This window comes from Arachis ipaensis, chromosome B3 (genome assembly GCF_059453495.1).
Source record: "Arachis ipaensis isolate K30076 ecotype BB chromosome B3, ASM5945349v1, whole genome shotgun sequence".
NCBI classification, from domain to species: domain Eukaryota; kingdom Viridiplantae; phylum Streptophyta; class Magnoliopsida; order Fabales; family Fabaceae; genus Arachis; species Arachis ipaensis.
In genome coordinates, this window is record NC_142438.1 from 71,460,527 (window position 1) to 71,469,437 (window position 8,911).

At 38.8% G+C, this 8,911-nt stretch overlaps 1 non-coding gene across 1 annotated transcript; it reads left to right on the forward strand.

Annotated features, from left to right (window-relative positions):
• Positions 1–536: 536 nt before the first annotated feature.
• LOC148571076 (small nucleolar RNA R71) lies at positions 537–643 on the forward strand. The gene has a single exon (XR_015908562.1). It is a non-coding gene; the product is annotated as a small nucleolar RNA R71 (small nucleolar RNA).
• Positions 644–8,911: the final 8,268 nt, after the last annotated feature.

The following is an 8,911-nucleotide window of genomic DNA, read 5'->3' on the forward strand; positions in this document are numbered from 1 at the left end:
TGCTGATATAATCTCTGTGTGGAATGTTGGTGAGCTGCATTGTTGTTGGGGTTGTGACGTCTCTAATCTTGGCCTTGATCTTGTTGATTTCCCCACCCAAAATTTGGGTGGTTCCTCCAACCAGGATTATAAGTTTTGGAGTATGGATCATGGATCTGCCTAGGTAAGTTCCTAATGTAGTTGACTTGTTCCTGATCATCCTCTACCTCTGCATTCACTCCTTCTTGAGTTGCTGATGAGGTAGTGGTTGCTGCTACTTGGTTCCTTTCCATCTTCTTGGTAAGGTCAGCCAGCTGCTTGGTGATCATCTTATTTTGAGCTAGTAGTGCATCCACATTGTTTAGCTCCATCACTCCTCTAGTGTTGCCTCTTTCAGAAGCATAGAAGTAGTCATTCTCAGCTACAGTCTCAATGACATCTATGGCTTCTTCAATGGTCTTCTTCTTGTTCAGAGACCCCCATATGAGTGGTCTACTGCCTTCTTTAATTCGTAAGAAAGACCTTCATAGAAAATGTGTAACTGCACCCATTCATTTAACATATCTGGCGGGCACCTTCTTGTCAAGTCCTTAAACCTCTCCCATGCTTCATAGAGAGTTTCACCATCTTGTTGCCTGAAGGTTTGTACCTTAGCTCTCAACCTGTTGATTCTTTGAGGAGGATAGAATCTTGCCAAGAATTTATTCACCACATCTTCCCAGGTTGTTAAACTCTCCTTCGGGAAAGATTCCAGCCATTTAGATGCTTTGTCCTTGAGTGAAAAGGGGAACAAAAGTAATCTATAGGTGTCAAGATGAACACCATTAGACTTCACAGTATCACATATCCTCAGGAAGGTAGTTAGATGTTGATTGGAGTCTTCTTGGACACTTTCTCCGAATGAACAGTTGTTCTGAACAAGGGTGATGAGCTGTGGCTTTAGTTCAAAGTTATTGGCATGTATGGTTAGCTTTTGGATGCTACTTCCACAGTTTCCTGGGTTAGGATTTATATAAGAGCCTAAAACTCTTCTCTCTTGTCCAGCAAGATGCACTGGACCTTCTCTGCCATGGTTGTGAGCCTCTTCTTCATGATGGTTCTCCATATTCTCATCCATGTCTGGTTCAAAATACTCCTCCTCTTTCTCAGCACTAACGACTCTCTTTCCTCTTGCTTCCCTCCTTAATCTAAGGAGGGTCCTCTCAGATTCAGAATCAAAGGAAGTTGAAGCCCCGCTTCTTCTACCTGTCATACAACCAACAGAGCAAAAGCAAGAGAGAAATTGTATGGAGTTTACTCTTGTTAGGAATGTTGTTAGGGTGAGTGATGCAATATATCAAACAGTTAGCGGGTTAGTGAACTGAATTGTAGAAAAAAATTAAAGATAACACCACAACGGGTAAGGGGTAAAGGGAAGAAAAAAAAATAAAACTGAGAGTAAATCACTCAAATGAAATTAAATCAAACAAAAGAACAATGCGCAATCTAGTTATCCACCAATTTAATCATTGTTGATACAAAATCAATCCCCGGCAACAGCACCATAAACTTGATGCATGGAAACTTGTCTCTCAACAAATTTCCCTTCAGCAAGTATATCGAATTGTCGTCAAGTAAAAACTCACAATAGAGTGAGGTCAAATCCACAGGGATTAACGGATTAAGCAATCAATGGTTAATTGATTATCCTAGTTAGACGGTTCAGATTTGGATGATGAGCAGCAGGAAGTGTAAATAAAATGAATGTAAAGGGAAACTATAAAGTGCAGAAAAGTAAAATGGTAAGAAAAGTAAATGTAAGAACTAAAAATAAAATGAACATTCGGATCAAGAGATATTGCAATCCCCCGGATCAAGTTCATTCTCATCTCTTCCTCAATCAATGCATTCATTGATCTCCTTGGCAATCTTAAGTGATTGGATCCCAATTCCTTGGCAACCCAATCTCTCTAAGCTTGAACAATTTCTCAATTCCTTGATTTAATTGCTCATGGGAAGAGATGAAGTTTGGTCACTGATTATACCACATGTATTTCCAAATCAAAGTGTTGGTAGGATTATATGTCACTATATCCATCCAAACACCAATTTGGTCCAACATGAGAAAGCAATTCTAGCATGATCTCCTCATCCCTTTTCCAAGACTCAGAGGAGATCCAATTATGGATAGTTTCTTTTCCAAGACAACTAACCAATTGATTTAAGATCGAAAGCTTTCTAGTAAATCAAGAGTAAAGAAAGAAGAATAAGAATGAAAACTATAATTGATCCATCAAATCACAACAGAGCTATCTAACCCAATGAAAGGGGTTTAGTTGTTCATAGCTCTGGAAATGGAAAGCATAAATGAAAAGTACATTTTCAAAATAAAACTAGAAGTTGCAGAGAAAGTAAATATACAGAGTGTAGTTCTCCAAAATGCCAAAAGCTCTCCACTAGTTCAAAACTACTCCTATATATATACTACTCTTCTAATCTTCTAGTTGGCTCTTCAAGTCTTGGATATGGGCCTTTGGATCTTTAGTTGAAGCAGTTACAGTCTTCAGTGGGCTCAGCTTTGCTTGCAGAAAAAGTGTGAGTTGGGCATGGACGTTAGTTAGGACGTTAGTGGTGTTAACGTTAAGTGTAAATGTGGGTTCGAGAACGTTAGTGACGATCACCTTTTTCACTAACGTTCTAAGCCAAAAATGATCCACGTTAACTTCAACGTTAGTGGCACTAACGTGACCACTAACGTTGCCTCTTGGTCCTTCGCAAACGTTATTGGCATTCACCTTTTCTAATAACATTGCTTATTGCACCTTTTCTCCACGTTAGAGTTCACGTTAGTATAACTAACGTGACCCTTAACGCGGTCATGCCTAAGCTTCGAGAGTGTTAGTGACACTTACCTTTGTCACTAACGCTTCAAACGCCCCTTCTTCCCACGTTAGTGACTCACGTTAATTGCATTAACGTGACCACTAACGTTGTGGTGATTTCCATCTCCAACGTTAGTGACAAAGGTGAGTGTCACTAACGTTGGCCCATCATTTGTTTCCTCCACGTTAGCTTCCACGTTAATGTAATTAACGTGGCAACTAACGTGGGCAATATTGGCTTAGTCCAACGTTAGTGACAAAGGTGAGTGTCACTAACGTTGGCGATTCCTTGATCCTCCCACGTTAGAGTTCACGTTAATGTAATTAACGTGACTCTTAACGTGGCCAATTGTGCCCTTTTGGAACGTTAGTGGTATTCACTTTTACCACTAACGTTGGAGCTTCCCTTTTCCTCCACGTTAGCTTCCACGTTAATGTAATTAACGTGGCCACTAACGTGGGCTATGATGGCTTTCGAAGGCGTTATTGGTGATCACTTTTTCCATTAACGTTGCAAGCTAGCTCCCATTCCACGTTAGTGGTCACGTTAGTTGGACTAACGTGGCTACTAACATGGCTCTTCCTTGCTTCCTTTGTCCTGAAATCAAGCAAATAAAGTGCGTCAAAGCTTGGTTCTAAATCATGAGATCATGCATCATCCATTTTATCATTCAATTCATGCATAATTCTCATAAAATCATGTAAAGTTCACAATGTTTGCTTGAATCAAGATGTAAGTGAATATCTACCCAAAACTTGCTTATTTACTAAGAAAATGCATGAAACTACCCTAAAACAGTAAAGAAAAGGTCAGTAAAATTGGCCAAAATGCCCTGGCATCAATGTGTTCATTCCTCCCTAATTGGAAACCAACTTTCAGAATGATTTGTCTCTCACTCACCCACCCACAAAATTGGTTTTGGTGGAAGAGTGAGAGGAACTTGAACTTATTAAAGCTTGATGAACTAGAGCCAGTTTCCTTGGTCTTTCTTTTCTTTGATGAAGTGGCGTTTGGTGGTGCCATTTGGGTAAGAAGAGAGGGTTTGAAAGGGTGATTAAGATCTGAAGAAAGGAGCAAAGAAATAAGCAAATCAAAGGTTTGCTTGGACACCAAACTTAGGACTTGATTGTCTCAATCAAGAAAACAAGAATGAAGAATGAAAGAAAGAAAGAAGCACGAATGAAGAATGGGGGTTTCGGTGTTGTAGTGTAGAAAATGGTGGGAAAGGTGAGTAGGATTTATAGGGGTGAGAAGAGGGATCTGGAAGGTGGGAATTGAAGATGAAAAATTGAATGTTTTCCCACTTGGGAGTGGCGCCTAACATGGGAAGATGCGCCAACCCTTATCTCTTCAGCTTTCTTTAAGTGTTTGAGTTCCAAAGTGTAAGTACACTTTGACTCCTTGACTTGATGAGCTATCAATGTCCTGTGGGCCCCACCTTTTTCCTGTAAATCCAATTTGAAACCCCATCAGTGATCACAAAAAAGTGCTTCACATTCTTTTATTTAGAGGGCATTTAATGGGTGTCTTTTGGACACCAAACTTAAATTCACCGCATATAGTAAATTGGGTTCACGATTAGACTTTATTATGTACATTATGAGTGGAATAAATTTAATCCTTTTACACCCTTCCACTTCCAATTCATACGTACACAATAAAGTGGTCATTTATGTGCCCACCAATTTACTTAATTGCCTTCAAACATGAATCAAATGGGTTGTATATATGACTATTTTATGATGGTGGTTGATGAGCGGATAATTTTTACGCTTTTTGGCATTATTTTTATATAGTTTTTAGTATATTTTTATTATTTTTTAAATAAAAATCACATTTCTGGACTTTACTATGAGTTTGTGTGTTTTTCTATGATTTCAGATAATTTCTGGCTGAAATTGAGGGACTTGAGCAAAAATCAGATTCAGAGGTTGAAGAAGGACTGCAGATGTTGTTGGATTCTGACCTCCCTACACTCAAAGTGGATTTTCTGGAGCTACAAGAGTCCAAATGGCGCACTCTCAATTGAGTTGGAAAGTAGACATCCAAGGCTTTCCAGCAACATATAATAGTTCATACTTTGCCCGAGTTTAGACGACGCAAACTGGCGTTCAACGCCAGCTCTCTGCCCTATTCTAGGGTTAAACGCCAGAAACAGGTTGCAAAGCAGAGTTAAACGCCAGAAACAGGTTACAAACTGGCGTTTAACTCCAAGAAAGACCTCTGCATGTGAAAGCTTCAATGCTCAGCCCAAGCACACACCAAGTTGGCCCGGAAGTGAATTTCTGCATCATTTACTCATTTCTGTAATCCTAGTAACTAATTTAGTATAAATAGAACTTTTTACTATTGTATTTACATCTGGGGATTATCTTTTGATCCTTTGATCACGTCTAGGGGCTAGCCATTCGGCCGTGCCTGGACCTTCATCATTTATGTATTTTCAACGGTAGAGTTTCTACACACCATAGATTAAGGTGTGGAGCTCTGCTGTTCCTCTTGAATTAATACAAAGTACTATTGTTTTTCTATTCAATTCAAGCCTATTTCTTTTCTAAGATATTCATTCGCACACAAGAACATGATGAATGTGATGATTATGTGACGCTCATCATCATTCTCACTTATGAACGTGTGCCTGACAAACACTTCCGTTCTACATGCAAACAAGCTTGAATGTGTATCTCTTAGCCTTCTGATCGTGAGATCAGAGTCTTCGTGGTATAGGCTAGAACTATTGGCGGCAATTCTTGAGGTCCGAAAATTCTAAACCTTGTCTGTGGTATTCCGAGTAGGATCCGGGAAGGGATGGCTGTGACGAGCTTCAAACTCGCGAGTGCTGAGCGTAGTGACAGACGCAAAAGGATTACTGAATCCTATTCTAGTATGATCGAGAACCGACAGATGAATAAACGTGCGGTGACAGCGCATCTTGGACCATTTTCACTGAGAGGATGGGAAGTAGCCATTGACAATAGTGATGCCCTACACAAAGCTTGCCATGGAAAGGAGTATGAAGGATTGGATGAAGACAGTAGGAAAGCAGAGGTTTAGAAGGAACAAAAGCGTCTCCATACACTTATCTGAAAATCTCACCAATGAATTACATAAGTACCTCTATCTTTATTTTATATTTTAATTATATTTTAATTATTAAAACTCTATAACCATTTGAATCCGCCTGACTGAGATTTACAAGGTGACCATAGCTTGCTTCAAGCCGACAATCTCCATGGGATCAACCCTTACTCATGTAAGGTTTATTACTTGGACGACCCAGTGCACTTGCTGGTTAGTTGTTGATGAGCGGATAATTTATACGCTTTTTGGCATTGTTTTTAGTATGTTTTTAGTATATTTTAGTTAGTTTTTATTATGTTTTTATTAGTTTTTAAACAAAAATCACATTTCTAGACTTTACTATCAGTTTGTGTGTTTTTCTGTGATTTCATGTATTTTCTGGCTAAAATTGAGGGACCTGAGCAAAAATCTGATTCAGAGGCTGAAAAAGGACTGCAGATGCTGTTGGATTCTGACCTCCCTGCACTCGAAGTGGATTTTCTGGAGCTATAGAAGCCCAATTGGCACGCTCTCAATTGCGTTGGAAAGTAGACATCCTGGGTTTTCCAGCAATATATAATAGTCTATACTTTGCTCAAGATTTGGTGGCCCAAACTGGCGTTTCAAGTCAGCATAGAAATTCTAGCGTCAAAACGCCAGAACTGGCATAAAAGCTGGAGTTAAACGCCCAAATTGGCACAAAAGCTGGTGTTTAACTTCAAGAAAAGTCTCTACACATAGAAGCTTGAATGCTCAGCCCAAGCACACACCAAGTGGGCCCGGAAGAAGATTTCTGCATTAATTACTTATTTCTGTAACCCTAGGCTACTAGTTTTCTATAAATAGGACCTTTTGCTATTGTATTTTCATACTTTTACACACGAAGACTTTCATACACTTGATCACGTTTTGGGAGGCTGGCCTCACGGCCATGCCTGAACCTTGTTCTTATGTATTTTCAACGGTGGAGTTTCTACACACCATAGATTAAGGTGTGGAGCTCTGCTGTTCTTCATGAATTAATGCAAAGTACTACTTTTTTTCTATTCAATTCACGCCTACTTCTTCTCTAAGATATTCATTCGTTCTTCAACTTGATGAATGTGATGATCCGTGACACTCATCATCATTCTCACCTATGAACATGTGCCTGACAACCACCTCTGTTCTACTAGCAATAGCTTGAATGCGTATCTCTTGGGTTTCTAATCTAAGATCGGAACCTTCGTGGTATAGGCTAGAATTATTGGCGGTCATTCCTGAGATCCGGAAAGTCTAAACCTTGTCTGTGGTATTCCGAGTAGGATCTGGGAAGGGATGATTGTGATGAGCCTCAAACTCGCGATTGTTGGGCGTGTGACAGACGCAAAAGGATCAATGGATCCTATTCCAACATGATCGAGAACCGACAGATGATTAGCCGTGCGGTGACAGCGCATTTGGAACATTTTTACTGAGAGGACGGGAAGTAGCCATTGACAACGGTGATGCCCAACATAAAGCTTACCATGGAAGGGAGTATGAATGACTGGATGAAGGCAATGGGAAAGCAGAAGTTTAGGAGGAACAAAGCATCTTCATACGCTTATCTGAAATTCTCACCAATGAATTACATAAGTATCTCTATCTTTATTTTATATTTTATTCATCTTTTAATTATCAATCCTTCATAACCATTTGAATCTGCCTGACTGAGATTTACAAGATGACCATAGCTTGCTTCAAGCCGACAATCTCCGTGGGATCGACCCTTACTCACGTAAGGTTTATTACTTGGACGACCCAGTGCACTTGCTGGTTAGTTGTGCGGAGTTGTGATAAAGAGTTGAGATTATAATTATGCGTACTAAGTTGTTGGCGCCATTGATGATCACAATTTTGTGCACCAAGTTTTTGGCGCCGTTGCCAGGGATTGTTCGAGTTTGGACAACTAACGGTTCATCTTGTTGCTTAGATTAGGTAATTTTACTTTTTATTTTCAAAAAAAAAATTTCAAAAATACATAAAAAATTTCTATTTTGTCCTTCAGAGTTTTTAAGAATGAATTCTAGAGTTTCATGATGATTTGTTGAAGTCTGGCTGGCTGTGAAACCATGTCTAATCTTTTGGACCGAGGTTTCAACTTATCATCACAAGACCTTGTTGATTTCTATCAATTTTGCTGTTGTGAGCAATGATCTGCTAAAGCTTGGTTGGCCATTGGCCATGTCTAGTGTTTTGGACCGGAGCTTTCATTGAAAGCTTGGCTGGCTAGTAAGCCATGTCTAATTCCTGGACCGGAGTCTTAGACTAGCATTGCAATGATTCCTGGAACTCTTATTAAAAATTTTGAATCCCTTTATTTTCTTCTCCACTCAATTTTTGAAAAATCACAAAAAAAAATTTATAAAACCATAAAAATCAAAAATATTTTATGTTTCTTGTTTGAGTCTAGTATCAATTTTAAGTTTGGTGTCAATTGCATGTCTTTATTCTTCTTGCATTTTTCGAATATATACATTATGTTCTTCATTGATCTTCTAGTTGTTCTTGATGATTTCAGTGCTCTGATCTTTAATTTCTCTTATTTTGTGTCTTTTGTTGTTTCTTACATGCATTTTCAAATTATTATAGTCCTTAGTATACAAACTTCTAAGTTTGGTGTATTGCATGCATTGTTTATTTGATCTTAGTTGCATTTTTATTATTTCTCATCATTAAAAATTAAAAAATTTTCAAAATTGTGTCTTTTCAAGTCAATAACACAGAGAATTGAAGATTCAGAACATTCAGCAGAGGAATTACACAGAAAAAGCTGGGCATTCAAAACGCCCAGTGAAAAAGAAAAACTGGCATTTAAACGCCAGCCAGGGTACCTGGCTAGGCGTTAAATGCCCAAAAAGGTAGGATTTTGGGCGTTAAACGCCAGAATGGATGCCATTCTGGGCGTTTAACGCCAGGATGACATAAGAGGAAAGATTTTGTTTTTAATTCAAATTTTTTTCAAGTATTCATAATTTTTCAAAATCAA